Source organism: Ruditapes philippinarum, unplaced genomic scaffold (assembly GCF_026571515.1).
Source record: "Ruditapes philippinarum isolate M1 unplaced genomic scaffold, ASM2657151v2 ctg2512_1_1_1_1, whole genome shotgun sequence".
In the NCBI taxonomy this organism is placed as follows: domain Eukaryota; kingdom Metazoa; phylum Mollusca; class Bivalvia; order Venerida; family Veneridae; genus Ruditapes; species Ruditapes philippinarum.
Window position 1 is genome coordinate 22,112 of NW_026856896.1, and position 17,186 is coordinate 39,297.

The 17,186-nt window shown below is 32.5% G+C and overlaps 1 long non-coding RNA gene across 1 annotated transcript; it reads left to right on the forward strand.

Annotated features, from left to right (window-relative positions):
* Positions 1-972: 972 nt before the first annotated feature.
* LOC132748059 (uncharacterized) lies at positions 973-6,762 on the forward strand. The gene is made up of 4 exons (XR_009628203.1): positions 973-1,495; positions 4,393-4,476; positions 5,173-5,301; positions 6,109-6,762. It is a non-coding gene; the product is annotated as an uncharacterized LOC132748059 (long non-coding RNA).
* Positions 6,763-17,186: the final 10,424 nt, after the last annotated feature.

Genomic DNA, 17,186 nt, shown 5'->3' on the forward strand with positions numbered 1-17,186 from the left:
TTCTTAAGAATAAATGTGTATGGTAATGAATGACAAGTTTTAAATTTATAGTACCCTTTCGGGCAAAATTTTCGGGTAATTTGACCTAGTTTTCGGAGAAATTGGCCATTTTCAACTACAGCTTAAGATTAGTTCTAGCCAATTTAGAAATAAAACAATGGACAAGAAACAAAGTTTAACACCCCTGACAAGTTTTAAAAGCATTTATTTTCATGAATTTAATACTTTTAGAACCTTGCAGGTTTTTTCAAAATGCCCTACGAAAGATGCAAAATTTGGCGATTTAGCTCAATTTCACGCATATATTCTGGAGAAAATAAATACTGTCAGAATATTCAAATACATGCACCGAAATAATTGTTCTATGCTGAAGATTTATACCAATTTTCACAGCGCTTTGTTTGTAAATAAAGTTACAGGCAAGTTTTAAAAAACATGTGTAAACCGTGGTAAAATTACGCCCGTGTGATTATTACGCGACACCGGTGTGGCGTGAATTTTGTCAGACCCGTGAGAAACGTAAGACTTTACGTTCTGCGCATGCGCAGGTAGTTGTCGGACGGGGCCGTGAGAAATTGTAAGACTTTTCTGGTAAATTGGGGTTTAACCTCGTTTAGAAATCATTAAAAAACTAAGGCAGGTTTTTCTTTTTTCCACATAAGGGTTTTTTTTTTCGATACCAACTTTTATTTTTCTGTGACAACGTATCGTGTGGATGAAATATTGTCCAAATCAGTGGCAGTCTTTCGACATCGTTCGTTCCCGATGTCGAGTTGATGGAAAATCCTGGAAAATCGAAGAGCTTTGATCGAGGTAAGCTTGTCTTGATATATTATTTTAGAATGTGGTTATTTCAAGCATCGATGAAAGTATGTTAGTTTTTGGGGGCACAAGCCCCCAATGTAATTACGATAACTTCAGCTTACTACCTTTTGAACGCATTTAGGCTATCTAGCTGCGCTGAAAAAAAATAGTTCCAATATTTTGCCATAATATTCAGATCATCATAATACCTTATCTAATTTAAAATTGACTGGTCATTTTATTACTTAATTTTAAATCCTTTTATCACAAAATTACAAATACCATTGCTTTACGCGATTTGAATATTACTACGCTAGCAGTCGATAAAAATTTAATGAGAACCAGTTTATTTGTTCTACCTTCTGGTTCCCGATGCATGAGAGCCAAAGTACTTGCATAAATTTGGTGCCAATTTTATCAAGTCATAAATTAACTAACTATCATAGAACACAATAATTCAGGAAGATGGAATACGATTTTCAAATTAGATAACTTTCAAGCTTAAAATGGTTAAAAAGTGTGAATGACAGAGTAAAAATTTGTATGCGTATGAATACGAACTATTTTCCCTCTGACGTCATTTTCCCGAAATCGCCATCTTGGTCAGTTATTCCGAGAAAAGGTTGAGAAGATTTGCTATCAATTAGGAAGTCCCAGCTATTACGTTGATATTTTGGTTGCAATCTATTCCGTATGTATAATCAAGTTTTCTTCACAATCTGGTAAAGCTATTGATATATTTCGCTTGATAGACTGCAAATTTTAGTGCAGTGTCAGCTCGGCCCTAAAACGTACTCGGCCCCGAGTCAGCTCGGCCTTTTTTCAACTCGGTCCACTTTTCAATTTATTAACATATTGGTTTTTTTATCACTTTTTATTGTTGAAACCACATAATTAATATCTGGACTTATTCAGAAACATGGAAAGATATTTTCTTAAATTATTATTACATTTTTGACTTCTTTTTGAACACATCTCTATCAGTCTATTACTCAATTTACTGTATTAGCTATCTAAGCTTAACAAAATAGGCCCAAAATATGTCATGATATACAGGTAAAATGTAATAATTTGTGAAAAATGATAGTTTTCAATTTTGTGATCATGATTTTTGCAAGCGACTGGAGGTACTGCCCCAGCCCTGTAATGAATAAAATCCTATCCTATGAGAGGTCCTAAAATTTAAAGGATTTAAGTAATAATTATAATTGTTAAATACATTATGACCCCTGCAGGACAGGGCAGACCGTGAGACAGGGCGGACCGTACCAGGGCGGACTCACTGTGACTTGAGACTAGGCGAACCATATGTTGGGACATCAATAATTTAATAGTTTTATTACATTAGTCCACATATAAATACTTTTTAAATCATGGTCCGCCTAATCTTGAGTCACAGTCCGCCCTGTCCGTAATTCAATATGACTTAAAATAAGATATACTTGTTTCATACATGTAGATCTGATTTTCACAGTTTTGCCTTCATCAGATGTAGGATTTCATGATATTTATGGTCAGTCCATAATTTTGTAGATTTTTTATTTGTAAATTTATAGACATTTATATATGAAAAAAGTAGTTGTATTAAAATTCAAAACCACAGGTCGATAATAATAAGATTACTGATTATATTATTAAATATAACAGATTCCAGATAATGTGAATATCGGCATATTTTACGCTTTAAAATCAACTAAAAACGTACAAGGTTAACAATTTGTTGCGTTAATTTACGCACTCTGTAAATTAATTATGCAAAGAATGTGAATTTGAAGTGTTTTTGGTGTGTACTTTCATTTTTGAAACAGCTGATTGACCGCTTCCATTTAACAGTTGAACTGTGTATCTATTTCCAATTAATACCTGTCAAGATACTTTCAACTATTTTTCTCTGTAAACCAGTCAAATTACGTCTTTATTGCTTACGTGCTTGATAAAATATTTGTTCTATTTTCTTGATAATTGCAAGGATTTATTAATACACATGTTGTGCATGGTTGCTTCAAGGGCTAATCAAATTGACATTTTTTTCACACAACTCTGTTGCCGGGGAAACTTGATAAACTTACCTCATTACCTTTGTTGATATAAACAATCAATAAAAACAACTTGTCTTTAGCAGCGGAATTTTATATACATCATATTAAGTCATCATTACTTTTATTGTTTAACATCTATATGATTATTATACTAATAGTATTCATGGAAGTATATGAATTGGTAGAGGAATAGGCAGTGGCTAGCAGTATGAACCAGTATTAGCTGTATGCGAGTCAAATACGACTAGCATATACTCACTGTTGAGACTAGCTGTACAGCATTTTAAAAATGAGTTGCCTAAAACAATAATATGCAAACTTGTTTTTCTAAAAGAAGATTTTATTGAATATCATATACAATTTCAGTCAATGCGAAAGTAAAAAAAAATTCCACCCGCAAGGACTGGGATCCTTAGACTGATGATTTTTCCCCCGCCCGGACTCTGACAGGTTTTTTTTGTAGGTATGGGGGAGGGATATTGCCATAATTATAAAGAAAAATATTTAGCATATATGAATTATCAGACTCAACTATAAGATACTAAAGAAAAAAATATACAGAAACATAATTGATAAAACATTAGCATAATTCACAAGAAAACAATACATGTACATCTTTCAAAGGTTTAATTTTGAAGATTGGAGAAAAAATATGTTTTGGTAAAGAAATTATCCGAGACAAGATGGTGGCTTACATTACTTAGCAAAAACTGGTCGTATCCTGCGGTGATTTTGGTTATCTTGGTCTGTGAATACAAGCAAAAATTAAAAAGATAGATCGATCTTGGAAGCTTTGCATATTTCAGAAGGCCAAAAATTGTTTCAAACTGGCTGAAATTTTATTCGGACATGACAACTGACTGTATCGAAATTTATCTCGACCCTACTGATTTTTAGTTGGCGAGGTCCGAGGACCGACAGCCTTTCGCACAGACTGCAATTTACAGTAGGTATAGTAATTTGTAGTGTTTGATGATCAAAAGATTTTTTTTCCTTCTGAAAATCATGGAGTTGAATAATTTAAATCTGTGTGAAAGCGCAAAGAGAAAGAGACTGAAAATTAATTTATTATTTCTATGGACATTATTATAATCAAACATGTGGGTCAATTTCCAACAGTAGTTGAATTATGACAAAGTATTTTTAATAATTTTATTTCACTTTTAGCTACTTGAAAATTTCATGCTGGATGTTTGCTTACCATTACATTTTGCATAAGAGCTCTATGATTGACATTAAAGTCCACGGGCCAATTCATTTCTGATATATCTTTCCGATATCTTGTTATAATATAAAAGGCTGAACGTCATCGTAGAATTATTAGGAAAAAATATATATGTTCATTCTTTGTAAAAATGTTAGAAGACTTGCAAGTTACCTATTTTATCATTGCATTTATTTATTATTGAAAAAATGCTGAACGGCTATCCTCAACAGTGTGTATAGGCTAGAACTTTCAGTTTGCATTTAGGGTCAAAATATATTGTTACAGTCATGACAGCTTTCCCGTTGCTGTCAACAAACTTTAACCTTTTTCATAACTTTTCAGATCTTGGTGTATTGTCTTCATACTTGGCCACAACAACCCTTCAAATAGACCAGACTAAACTTGACCTCCATATAAACATTCAAGGTAAAATATTTAAATTTTCCTGATTTTTGCTATTAGTGGCTATGACTTTGTTATTTTTGAATGGATTGTCTTCAAACTTGTACGCAACAATCTTTCAGGATAGGACCTGATTCACTCATTAATGTCCTTGAAGCTTTTGTGATCAGAAGTTGTGTAGAATAATACAAATACAGAACAATTTCATTTACTTGGTTTTGCAACTTCTGAGACAATGGATTTTAAAGATAGTTGTTTTCTTAAAATTTAAGGACAGTATAGTAGATTGAAAAGACATTTAGTACATACTGTATATACACTATAACTACTATAGTATACTATAAAAATCTTTGTTCTTGGACAATTTTGAACAAATTGTTTCTTAAACAGTGTAAGAAATTAGGATTTGAATCGACTAGCCTGGTCGGACTACCAGATTGGAATATTCACTAGCCCAAAAGACATTTCTCTGGCACGATTAATTTGTTCAAAACAGTTGTTTATATTGCCTCTTAAAATACAGTAGCCTGGTCAGGCCTGTTACTGTGAAAAGTTGGTAGCCCGAGGAGAAATTTAGTAGTCGGGCCCTCGGACTACTGCTAATTTCTAACACTGCTTAAATTATTGATTTGACTATTGATTTCAACTAACATAATTATTGGGATACTATATGTATATCTAATAATAATTATATTTTATCTTTCCAACTTTCTGTTTCAGATGGTCGGCCTACATGTCAGATTTGTAAATGTGAACGGCACGATATCGATTTTAAGGATGCTTTAGGGTCAATGAGGATGAAATAAAATGTGAGACTGTCAATCTGACAAACCTTGCAGTGAATAAATGGTAAAATGTTTCTTTCAGTAGCATGGCATTTAAGGAAGCGGTACATGATGATTTAGAAGTGGTTGTATATGATATTTCTTAATTATTATATTTTAATAGCTTTTTTTTTTCTTGACTTGTTTAAAGGCTGACACAGGATAGTTTATTTTAAGTCAGTGAGCTTCTGTCACTGGATAGACTATTGTCACAAAAATCCAAATTTATAAAAAGGTATTACAGTGAATTTAAATATCATCTTATAGAATAGAAATTAGGAAAAAAATTAATAATAAGAACAATTGTGACATGTAACATGTATTTAGGAATTCAGCTTTCCTTTCCTTTTCACCTCAGGAGAATTCACATTAATTTAAAATAATGAATACATTGTATTCACAATAAGCACTCCGACATATCTTATATATGATTATCTTATCTTCACTTAGCTGTCTATAGCTTATCAGAATCACTCACATTTATAAATTTAAATGATTTTGAAAAAATTGCTGCTTAGCAAATAGATAAAATACTTGGGGTGTCTGTGGCGATTGGTTGACTTTAAACCTTTAAGCCTTTCACTGCTGTAGGTTCGTGCTCTGCAAGTGTTTACGGATCATTTCATGTGAGAAAGCTATCTAGCTCATTTATGGAACATTGATGGTACCTAGGTGCCTGAAATCATACACATAGGTGCACCAAGGTCTTCCTCAAGCAGTAAAGCTGGAAATTGTGCTTTAAATTGCCCCCACCCCCACTCCCCGAAAAAACAACAACAAAAATAATGGAATATTTATTTTGCTATTAACTTTTTCTAAACAAATATTTCAGAAAACAGTGGCGTTTGTATGATAGAACAGTAATAGCAGGAGTGATAAGGACAGATGCATGTAGATGTGTCTTCATGTCGGAAACACTAGAGAAATTGACACATTTGGGTTTTTCAAAACTTAAAGAAATTGGAATACCAGAAGACTGCTTGCCATTTGCAATGTTGGAATGTGTGATGTCAAAAGCCTCATGAATATAGTAACTTGACTTAATCTAATAAGAAAAAGAAAAGACATTGAGGAGAAAATTAGTCACCAGTCTTTCACCAAGAACATGAGATAACTTTCCAATATTTGAAATATCATAATATGTATAGAACTGGAATGAGCGACATAATATGTATTGATATTGAATGAGCGACCAGTTTTTCACCAGGAAAATAAGATCACTTATCTATTTTTCAAATATGTATGGACAGAACTCTATCAACTTCAAGGTTAGAGTTTATCATGAAGAACATGAGATAACTTATGTATGAACAGAACCACATTTGAATATAGAGGCGCCAGTTCATCACTAAGAAGATGAGCTAACTTATCAATGTTTGAAATCTGTTATACCCCGCACAACAAAGTTGTAAGGGGGCTATACTGGAATCAGCTTGTCTGGCCGTCGGGCATTCGTCGCTTTTTTCTTGTCCGTCCATAAAATTAAGATTCCTTTGACCCACAGTCTTCATATTTGGCATGGAGGTTACCTTCATGATTAGTAGATGACCTCCATTAATTTTGAGAACACCAAGTCAAAGGTCAAGGTCACAGGGGTCTTGACTGAAGAAAGCTTTTCTGCCCAATAACTTAAGAATCCTTCGACCCACAGTCTTCATATTTGGCATGGAGGTTAGTCATGATTAGTAGATGACCCCTATTTATTTTCAGGTCTAAGGTCATGGTCACAGGGGCCTTGGCTAATTAAAGCTTGTCCGCCCAATTACCTAAGAATCCTTAGACCCATAGTCTTCATATTTGGCATGGAGGTTAGTCAAGATTAGTAGAATACCCCTATTGATTTTGAGGTTACTGGGGCAAAGGTCAAGGTCACAGGGGCTTTTATTACAATTAGCTTGTCTGCTCAAATGGTCTCATATATTCATCATAAAACACCTCCAGGCAAGGCTGCATGAAATGGGTGGGGGGTGTTATTGAAGTCATTCAATGGCAGTTTTAGTTTTGAGGTCAGTAGGTCCAAGGTAAAGTTCACTTTGATCTTTTCCACTAAAACATGTAGAATATATAACTTAGCAATGCACTGGCTTACTTCCCTCAGATTTGGCTGAGCTGTAAATGACTACTGTTGATTCTGACAAATTGGTATGTGGGGGTATTCACGCCATGACAATGGCAGTTCTAGTTTGTTCAGAAAATATCACGTAGGGCACAAAATGGGCGCAATTTAACGAAAGTATTGCCATTTGTTACAAGCGTAACACTAAGTAACTCCTACGTAACGCATGTGAATTCAGTAACATTTGTAACAAGTTTGTTGCTTGAATTTCTTATCTGTGAAATTTCATTTCACTCAAAACTCTCGTAACATTTGTAACAATGCTGTAACAATGCTGTAACAACCTTGTAACATCTATGTAACCTTATTAATTCCGATTTTTGGTCATTTTCAAGGCTTGTTCTGTAACATTTGTAACAACCTGTAACATTTGTAACAATTATCTGTGAAATTTTCATTTCACTCCAAATTCTTGTAACATTTGTAACAATGCTGTAACAATGCTGTAACAATGCTGTAACAACCTTGTAACATCTATGTAACCTTATTAATTCCGTTTTCTGACCATTTTTAAGGCTTGTGCTGTAACACTTGTAACAACCTGTAACATTTGTAACAATTATCTGTGAAATTTTCATTTCATTCTCAACTCTCGTAACATTTGTAACAATGCTGTAACAATGCTGTAACATCCTTGTAACATCTATGTAACCTTATTAATTCCGATTTTTGGCCATTTTCAAGGCTTGTTCTGTAACACTTGTAACAACCTGTAACATTTGTAACAATTATCTGTGAAATTTTCATTTCATTCTCAACCTTCGTAACATTTGTAACAATGCTGTAACAACTATGTAACAACCTTGTAACATCTATGTAACCTTATTAATTCCGTTTTCTGACCATTTTTAAGGCTTGTGCTGTAACACTTGTAACAACCTGTAACATTTGTAACAATTATCTGTGAAATTTTCATTTCATTCTCAACCTTCGTAACATTTGTAACAATGCTGTAACAACTACGTAACAACCTTGTAACATCTATGTAACCTTATTAATTCCGATTTTTGGTCATTTTCAAGGCTTGTTCTGTAACATTTGTAACAACCTGTAACATTTGTAACAATTATCTGTGAAATTTTCATTTCACTCCAAATTCTTGTAACATTTGTAACAATGCTGTAACAATGCTGTAACAACCTTGTAACATCTATGTAACCTTATTAATTCCGTTTTCTGACCATTTTTAAGGCTTGTGCTGTAACACTTGTAACAACCTGTAACATTTGTAACAATTATCTGTGAAATTTTCATTTCATTCTCAACCTTCGTAACATTTGTAACAATGCTGTAACAACTACGTAACAACCTTGTAACATCTATGTAACCTTATTAATTCCGATTTTTGGTCATTTTCAAGGCTTGTTCTGTAACATTTGTAACAACCTGTAACATTTGTAACAATTATCTGTGAAATTTTCATTTCACTCCAAATTCTTGTAACATTTGTAACAATGCTGTAACAACTACGTAACAACCTTGTAACATCTATGTAACCTTTTTTATTCCGTTTTCTGACCATTTTTAAGGCTTGTGCTGTAACACTTGTAACAACCTGTAACATTTGTAACAATTATCTGTGAAATTTTCATTTCATTCTCAACCTTCGTAACATTTGTAACAATGCTGTAACAACTACGTAACAACCTTGTAACATCTATGTAACCTTATTTATTCCGTTTTCTGACCATTTTTAAGGCTTGTGCTGTAACACTTGTAACAACCTGTAACATTTGTAACAATTATCTGTGAAATTTTCATTTCATTCTCAACCTTCGTAACATTTGTAACAATGCTGTAACAACTACGTAACAACCTTGTAACATCTATGTAACCTTATTAATTCCGATTTTTGGTCATTTTCAAGGCTTGTTCTGTAACATTTGTAACAACCTGTAACATTTGTAACAATTATCTGTGAAATTTTCATTTCACTCCAAATTCCTGTAACAATGCTGTAACAATGCTGTAACAACCTTGTAACATCTATGTAACCTTATTAATTCCGGTTTCTGACCATTTTTAAGGCTTGTGCTGTAACATGTGTAACAACCTGTAACATTTGTAACAATTATCTGTGAAATTTTCATTTCATTCATAACCTTCGTAACATTTGTACAATGCTGTAACAACTACGTAACAACATTGTAACATCTATGATAATTGTTACAAATGTTACAGGTTGTTACAAGTGTTACAGAACAAGCCTTGAAAATGACCAAAAATCGGAATTAATAAGGTTACATAGATGTTACAAGGTTGTTACGTAGTTGTTACAGCATTGTTACAAATGTTACGAAGGTTGAGAATGAAATGAAAATTTCACAGATAATTGTTACAAATGTTACAGGTTGTTACAAGTGTTACAGCACAAGCCTTAAAAATGGTCAGAAAACGGAATTAATAAGGTTACATAGATGTTACAAGGTTGTTACAGCATTGTTACAGCATTGTTACAAATGTTACGAGAGTTGAGATTGAAATGAAAATTTCACACATAATTGTTACAAATGTTACAGGTTGTTACAAGTGTTACAGAACAAGCCTTGAAAATGGCCAAAAATCGGAATTAATAAGGTTACATAGATGTTACAAGGATGTTACATAGTTGTTACAACATTGTTACAAGTGTTACGAGAGTTTGGAGTGAAATGAAAATTTCACAGATAATTGTTACAAATGTTACAGGTTGTTACAAGTGTTACAGCACAAGCCTTGAAAATGGTCAGAAATCGGAATTAATAAGGTTACATAGATGTTACAAGGATGTTACATAGTTGTTACAGCATTGTTACAAGTGTTACGAGAGTTTGGAGTGAAATGAAAATTTCACAGATAATTGTTACAAATGTTACAGGTTGTTACAAGTGTTACAGCACAAGCCTTAAAAATGGTCAGAAATCGGAATTAATAAGGTAACATAGATGTTACAAGGTTGTTACAGCAAGGTGCAAGTTTCTTTTATTAAGAATAGACTTATTGATTAGATAACTTACAATATTTACAAACATTTATAATACCACACCCATTTAAAGTATTTCAGCTGAGAGTGTATTATCCAAAATGCATGTATTGTTATAATGTACTTTATAGTATATTTATTGATATATTTATTGTAAAGTTTTGATTCTACTAGATTTTAAAAACATTTAGATTTTACTAGATCTTCAAAATATTTTGTTCCATGCTCTTTCATTTAATTTTGAATAATGAATCCAATAAATACCTATAATAAGTATAGGATTAAAATTGATAATGTTTTCTATCTTTAACTTATATAAAAAGGTAATGTTTAAACTGCTGGTTAGATTTCAAACAGGACTAAACAGGGGTGTACAGTGCCATCCTTAGTTGTGCACATTGTTGGCATGTTCTCATTGTCGGATACCCACGGCCGAACCATTAACATTCATCATTGATTGCATGTTATGTGACATGTTTATCAATTGTGGGTATCCAACGATGGCAGCCATGTTCTGTTTCTCTGCACAAAATGGCCCAAGAGTTAAAAAAAAGAAAAATCTATCACATGTACAACTGCCAAAATTCAAAAGAGTGATCAGAACCATACACAGTTTTGGGAGACATGTTTTTGTGACAAAAGCCCTTCAAGTTCATATATGACCTTGACCTTTATTTGATATAAAATATCTTTGGAGTTAGCTGGAATTGTCATTACTTTGTTATTTTTTACAGATTTGATTCATGCTTGAACAAACAAACACAGAACCAACATGTTGAATTTTTCTGATATAACTTTGACCTTTAAATGATTACCTCCAAGGTCAAACAATTGAAATTCACTCACATTGTCATAACTTTGTTTTTGTCTATGATTTGATTCATTCTTGGACAAAAGAACAATTATCATTCAACTATGACCTTTACTATTCAAATTTGAAATTTACTTTATACATTTATATTATGTTTTCTAGGAGTACTCTAATAGATATTACAATATTCTCCTACTGATGTGTTTGACTTCCAATGTAAGAAAAAGCCGAGCATGGCCCAAGCTAGATAGTGGCTCTTGTTTTCAATGCCAACTTGATTATATGTATCCATTCCAATTTACATTCTCACATGTATTATCTATTGTGCTTGAAAGGTTTCTACAAAAAATAAGTTTGTTCTTACAGTCCTGGTTTTATTTTAGAAATATTTTATAGACAGTTAAATTTTCTGTTTATTTTCTATCTGCATAATCATTTCTTGGAATAAATATAGTAAGTACACTGATTTATGTGTTATACATTCACATAAGGAAGTACTTTACATGAAAATTGGTTAAACAACTATAGTTTCCCAACAAAATCCAATGTCATAATTTAAAATGTTTATTCATGATATATATGATATCAATTATGCATTTTGCCTGGGTTTGTTAGTATGTTCTTGGTACATGATTTTCAATTTTGACAAAAGAGTTTGGAGGCGATACTGTTATATTGTGTACAAAATGGGCACTTATTCAACTTTGAAAGAAGAATGATATCAGATTGGAACACCTAAAGTAGATTGCTATACAAATCTCGAATTTAGCACATATTGCGCCCCCATCAGTGCTTTCAGCACTTTGATTATTAATGCTTACAGGTACTGTAGGCCATGTCAGTCTGTTTTAAGAAATGGGCGGTATGTAGCTCAACCTTTCGTTTCTTAATTTTGTTTTAGCCGACCAGCCAGCCGAGATTTGTAGATCTAGGGGTATGGCACACTTAAGTTTACTGATATATTGTCTAATTATATGTATTTGATTTGAATAAGTGTCGGCTCGGCCCTAACATACTCGGCCTCGAGTCAGCTCGGCCCTATTCCAACTCGGCACGGATCAACTCCATAGTCAACTCGGCCCACTTAAAAAAAAATTTATTAATCTGATTATCAGTGTTAATATATTGGTTTGTTTTATCACTCTCTGTTGTTGGAACCATATTTTTGATATATAGAAAATACATGGTTGATGTCGGGATGGAGAAGGTTTATCCCATAGGCACTTGGTTTCGGGATAAAAAGCCTTTTGAAGGGTTTGTAGGACTCAAATTTGATTGAATGTAACGATTTTTTAACGTAGATGTCTCGATTCTAAATTCGACATTTTTCCGATATTACTAAAAAAACACAAGGTAGCTCAGTCGCCATTTTTATCCGCAACGGAAGTGGTGAATAATTTACCGTACACGTACCGTACCGAATCTGGTACCCGCGAATCGTATAGACAGCTGCTTGGAAACCGGGCACCGCTACTGTTTGCCTGGTGACATAAAGTGGCGCTAATTTTGAATTGCAATAAAGACGATATTTTTTAGCAAAAGAGGCTGTATTCATATAAACTGTGACGATGGACTTGGAAAAATGGCAACTTTATTACAACAACTTGATATAACAGTCATTAAATTACCGATCTAGGTATATAATTATATACATTATTAATTTATTAATGCCAGATTTCTGATCAACTTTATACATGTATATCCTTATATGTGAAGAAGATGGCAGAATAAAAATCCACTTTTTGAGATGAATTAATAATTTTTAGGAGACGGAGAATAAATGGATAAACATAGTCTGATGACTTCGGGGTTCCACCGACTGCTATGAGGATAACCTTGCACATTTCACATTTGTGATTTAAGGAGAATACTTTGCTTGTTTGTCAAGTTTAATTTCTTAAAGATTTCTGCTAAATTTTCATAAATGTTGACTGAATTTAATATTTGTTTCATATTTTCATGGTCTGACAAAGTTAGCTGTATATTTTGATTACATTCTTGTTTCACGGAGCTGTCATAATTTTCTGTTTCAGGTACAGATTCTTGATTCCTCAATTCTTGGAAGTTTTCATTCCCTTTCCACTCAACGCCCATGTATAACTTGGTAATTTTAGCCCAGAATTCAATATTTTGCACAGATTAAATAATAGTTCCTTTAAACACCTTTCTCATAGCCCTGCCAATTTCTTGTGTACTGAACTGTCCTCTAAGTTTTTTTTCTATTTCTGATAAATACACTTGACCATTTTCACTTTGAAATATATGATCTTTTAACCTACAAAAATAAATGGCTTTGTTGTAAAAAAATGTTCAAAACTATTTGATTAATATGTGTCTATTATTCCCTTTGATTAAGATATTCAAATTTTATACTTATTTTAGATTACATCATAAATGTCTAGAATATTGCAAATGATGCTGTTAAATCTATAAGCAAACTATGAAGTATTCAATCATAAAATATACAAATTATGTGCCAAATTGTCTTGTACATATGGGTTTAAAAGGGATTTTACTTGGATTGCATAGAGGGAAAAGACCTTGAGTAGTTCATATGTTGCCAAAGATACTTTCATCAAAGACTCATACATATATAATTTTATATCATTATGCTATGATTTGAAATTCATTATATTTTTGTTATTTCTGTTAATGAATTACACAAAATATAAAACCTGAAGTCATAGCAAATGAGGTTAACTACTGATACTGATAATAATGGAAACACATAAAGGTGTGCTGGAGAATATTTGTTGTTATAATAACTGATAGTATGAAGAAATTATATCCACAGAATCTGTATATACACTATATATGTATATAATTCTTGGTGTATATGTTAGTTTGCAAGAAGAAAATAATACAGTGTACACTTATCTTGGTAGAAACAGAACCAATTACTTGTTAATGTTTCATTGTTAAAGGCAACATTTTAAATTTTCAACTAATATAAAAATTCACTATTTATATGAATATATCAAAACAACATTGTCATTTTCATAAGATAAGTCTTAATATTTAAGACAATGACTGCATTATAACCTATTTGTTAACATGCATCTCAAGAAATGTTTATTATTTTTGGGAATAATTTAAAACCATTGAGCTTATACTCTATGCAAAAGTGTTATATTACTTTCTTTGCAGGAAGTTTTTAAAACTGACTTCATCATAAATTTAATTGGTGATATATTAATAGTCAGGAAATTGATGTACTATATTAATACATGTGAATTAAGGAAATGCCTATAATTCTTAAATTTCAGCTCTTTAGTGTGAATAATTATAAAATCATATCATTTTGGGTAAATAAAGGCTGCTTTATCAATCACTATAAAATGCTAGTTAGTAGCAGCATTTTATATTAAGTAGTTTTCTATTTAGAAAATAAAGAAAAAAGTTTATAGAAGACAATTTAATTATTTCATTGTTAGATGTAAATTTGTTTTCTTATTTGCTGATTCAGTTGGAAAGACTTATCTGAAATTTCAAATGAAAACACAAAGTTTACTTAATACATGATTTCATATTTTAAGAATACATCTATTTTATAAATTTCATATTGTGATCCAATTAACTTGGATTGAAATTTACTCACCTGTTTAGTTGTGTCAACATTGTGCTGATTATACATAATTTGAATATTGAACATATAAAGGATTTTTGCTCATGCAGTCAAATAATTATATTAATTTTAGAGATAAATAGTCTGCCCTTCACAATGTTGTGTTTATTTGTGCACATGAAAGAAAGAATATGGTATCACACTCTTGAAGGTGTTTTGCCTCAATATAGACTTGAAAATATATTTTTATTTAATCAAGATTATTGAGTTCATGTATACACTTCAACAAAATAATAAAACAAGAGCTATCAATTGGACAAGCAAACTTTACTATTTTCAGTACTTGATAGTATAGTAACAACCTGGATAATGATGAAATTAACGAAGAAGAATATTCTATACAATTTAAAAAATTAGATAAAGGAGCATAATTCTGTCACAATGCTTGTTACCTCCTCCATGTGTACAGGTTTTGGGCTTGATGGTGAACAAGTCTGCATAGTTTCAAACCCATGTGTCAATGGACTCTGCACAAGTTCAATATCATATGTCAGTGGACTTGAGGTGGTACAAAAACTTCAACATGTCAGTGGTTAATATGCCAATGCTCAGGAGGTAAGGATAGCTCTCCTTATTCTTTGAATAGTGGAGCTAAAAAGTAAGCATTCATATCACTGCTACAACTTGAACCCAGAAAATTAAATTAAGAGTTAAAGCAAGCATTTCCATTAGAGTACCAGTCCATATTTGCTGAATCTTGGCAAACCCGTACAGGAACAACATGGTTCCCATATGAAATACAACTTAAGAACCCATACAGATTCATATTCAACCTTGTGCGGGCAATAATCTCAGACATTTATGACATTTTCATATTTATTACCCACCAAGGTCCTACATGGAATATTTAGGATGCGGCAAGTTGGTGACATTGGATAATCACAACATTTCTATAAATTATAATTCTTTATATAACAGCTGCTGTCAATTTATGAAATTTATCTTATTTTTTATAAGAGTTCCTTTTTCATTGCCAAGTTAGGTCTTTGTTTCAATCCCCATGCATAGTTTGGTTGAAAAATTATTCAATAAGAGCTATAATCAATATGAATATTAATTTAAAAAATCTATTTCTCCTGCTTTTCAATAATTTTATAATTCTGATTATTATTCCTGTCACAACAGATGACAATAGAGCCCTGTTTAGCTTCTTCATGTTACTATAAATATGCCTCCAAGTCAGTCTTCATTCCTGCTAAGTATCATTTAAGGGACTCAACTGGTGTTTTTGAATAGACAGGACTTGAAATTTTTTTCGGCATTTATGTTCCATTTGATTTTTAAGGTTGTGGAAAATTTCGGATCATTCATAGTTATTTTATGAAAAATAATAAAAAAATGAAAATGGTTGAAACACTTTACACACAAAATGGGCTACGAATAGCAAAACGATTTTCAATTATTTCTGAGTATATTCCAGAATTATCCATTGTATATCTTTCTCTTTTAGTGCCAAACTTGATCTGTGTAATAAAGTAGCATGTTATGTTTTATTGCTTTTTGGACCTCAGTGGAGTTCCTTTAATATGTAAATATATACCTAGATCGGTAATTTAATGTCTGTTTATTGCAATTCAAAATTAGCGCCACTTTATGTCACCAGGCAAACAGTAGCGGTGCCCGGTTTCCAAGCAGCTGTCTATACGATTCGCGGGTACCAGATTCGGTACGGTACGTGTACGGTAAATTATTCACCACTTCCGTTGCGGATAAAAATGGCGACTGAGCTACCTTGTGTTTTTTTAGTAATATCGGAAAAATGTCGAATTTAGAATCGAGACATCTACGTTAAAAAATCGTTACATTCAATCAAATTTGAGTCCTACAAACCCTTCAAAAGGCTTTTTATCCCGAAACCAAGTGCCTATGGTTTATCCGGTGAGCGAGAAAGTGTATCTTGGCGAGCTTTAGCGAACCAAGATTCACTTTTGCAGCGAACCGGATAACCTTCTTCATCCCGACATCAACCATGTATTTGATTTATCCTGCTTTAATCATGTTTTTATAATAATTAGATGGTTTCATTCTTCTTTTTCCCTGATAAAATAGCATCTATATGTAGTTTTGTTTTGCTGCTAAACACGTGACGTAATCATATGACGTAATGACTGGAGATAGATAAGTTTATCCGGCAAAGCTTTATCCAGCTGATGATATAGACAGTAGCAGGATAAATGGACTTATTCACAAACGTTGAAAGACGTTTTCTTAAATTATTATTACATTTTTGTGTCGCCTCTACGGAGTAGTGGCGACATATAGGGATCACTTCTCCGTCGTCTATATGTCCGCCTGTCTGTCTGTCCGTCCGTCACAAAACTTGTCCGGACTACTCCTCATAAACTACTGGTGCAATTTCATCCAAACTTTACAGGAATAATCAGTATCAAGTCTAG